Source organism: Babylonia areolata, chromosome 10, assembly GCF_041734735.1.
Source record: "Babylonia areolata isolate BAREFJ2019XMU chromosome 10, ASM4173473v1, whole genome shotgun sequence".
NCBI lineage: Eukaryota > Metazoa > Mollusca > Gastropoda > Neogastropoda > Buccinidae > Babylonia > Babylonia areolata.
Window position 1 is genome coordinate 28,621,443 of NC_134885.1, and position 2,500 is coordinate 28,623,942.

The window sequence follows — 2,500 nt, forward strand, 5'->3', positions numbered from 1 at the left end:
AGACTGAGAGAGGCAGACAGACAGATATCAGGAGAGAGAGAGAGACAGACAGACAGACAGACACAGAGACACAGACAGACAGAGAGCATCAGGTTTTTATCTCCTCAGTGGAGCGGACGACGTGACATCAAAGGCGACGTGTATCATGCGCCATGTGGTCTTACCTGTCTTTTTTCTGTCTGGGGTCACGTCAAACTTGTTATCACCGTGAAGGCTGTTTTTAAACTCTGTGTGTGTGTGTGTGTGTGTGTGTGTGTGTGTGTGTGTGTGTGTGTGTGAGCCTGTGTGTGTGTGTGTGTGTGTGTGTGTGTGTGTGTGAGCCTGTGTGTGTGTGTGAGCTGTGTGTGTGTGTGTGTGAATGTGCGAATGCATGTGGGCTGAAGTGTTTATCATCCTGTAGTTGGTTTTTATCTCTCTGTTTCTAATTATACCCGACATGTTCCTGCACTGTGCTGTAGTCAGCCTGTGATTCAAGGCTTTTATGATTTGTTCTGATTACATAGCATTAAACTTTATGTTATGCAGAGACCAATATTTCAGAGATTACATGTTTATGATTTATAGAATAGAAGATTTAGAGAGAGAGAGAGAGACAGAGAGATGGGGGAGAGAGGACGAACATTAAAAAAAATTAAAAAAAGATAAAGAGAAATAAACTGAGTGATAGTGAGAGAGAGAGAGAGGGGAGAGGGAGAGACAGAGACGGAAAGCAAGAGGTAGAAGATAGAGAGGGGGGGGGAGATGGAGGGACAGAGGGAGGTAGGGAGCTAGATAAGAGAGACAGACAGACAGAGACAGTGGGGCAGACGTGGGAAGGAGCAGAGAGAGAGAGATAGAAGGAGAGAAAGAGAGAAGAGAGAGACATGGAAACAGAGAGAGGCAGAGAAACAGAAACAGAGACAGAGAGAGCGTGCCAGCGGAAAGAGCGACAGAGAGTCAAACATGAATAGTGACAGAGAGACAAAGACAAACAGAGAGAGAGAGAGAGAGAGAGAGAGAGAGAGAGAGTTTCAATGACGATGGTTTTCCCTTCAACGTTACAACACCCTTCTGACAAATAAAATGGTTTGAATTTTTTTTTTTTTAATAACTATTGTGAACATCTCTCATGTAATTTGCATGGTGATTCGAACAACACACACACACACACACACACACACACACATGCATTCAGTCAGATACAAATTCATGCACGCCAGCGCGCTAACACTTGCGCGGCGAAGTTCGCGAACTTCAAGGCATGACCCCCCCAAAAAAAACAACAAAACAACCATAAACCTCCTACCTCCTCCACCACCACATGAACCCAACCCCACAACACCATGTGCACACATGCTGAACAGAGAGAGAGAGAGAGAGAGAGAGAGAGAGGACACTGACAGAGAGAGAGAGAGAGAGTGTGTGTGTGTGTGTGTGTGAGAGAGAGAGAGAGAGAGAGAGAGAGAGAGAGAGAGACAGAAGCTGTCACAGGGAGAGGCTGAGAGCAAGAGAGAGAGAGAGAGAGCAACAGGTTTTTATCTTCTCAGTGGAGAGAGTGAGAGCTAGAAGAGAAACAGAGAGAGGGGGAGGGAGGAACCAGATATGAGAGACAGAGAGAGACAGAGACAGAGAGACAGACAGACACAGAGACAGAGAGCATCAGGTTTTTATCTCCTCAGTGGAGCAGACGACGTGACATCAAAGGCGACGTGTATCATGCGCCATGTGGTCTTACCTGTCTTTTTTCTGTCTGGGGTCACGTCAAACTTGTTATCACCGTGAAGGCTGTTTTTAAACTCTGTGTGTGTGTGTGTGTGTGTGTGTGTGTGTGTGTGTGTGTGTGTGTGTGTGTGTGTGTGTGTGTGGATATAAAAGATATTTTGTTGTTTGCACTGCTGTACTTAAAACTCAAATTTCAGTTAAAGGGAATAGAAAAAAAAAAGACAAAAAAAAGACGGGTGCCTGGCTGGTGATTGGAGAGTGGTACAGGGGGTGTGGGTGTGTGTGTGGGTGGGGGGGGAGGGAGGACAGAGATACCTGAAGTGAAGAGAATTAGAGAGGCAGACAGAGACAGAAGAAAATGAGACGAAATTAACAAGAAAGACGGAGAGAGAGTGTGAGAAAGAAGCGCGTGCGCGCGCGCGCACAAGAGAGAGAGTGACAGAGACAGACAGACAGAGAGACAGAGAGGGAAAGAGACAGAGACAGAGAGACAGAGAAAGAAGCGAGAGAGAAAGAGAGACTGAGAGAGAGAGAGAGTGACAGAGCGAGAGAGAGAGATCCTACGAACTAATCATTAGAGTTCCCTTGCATAGTTTTATCTCAAAAAAATATTATCACAGATGCGAATTCCCCCCCCCCCCCCTTCCCTCTCAACCCAACCCCGCCCCTATCCTGACTGCTGCATGTGAAGATCCCGCTGGTAGGTCTACATGTGCTGATTATTAAGTATTATGCAGAAGATGTTCTTGACAATGATTCACTTGGATTGTTCATTAACTCTCTCCATACGAACGGCGAA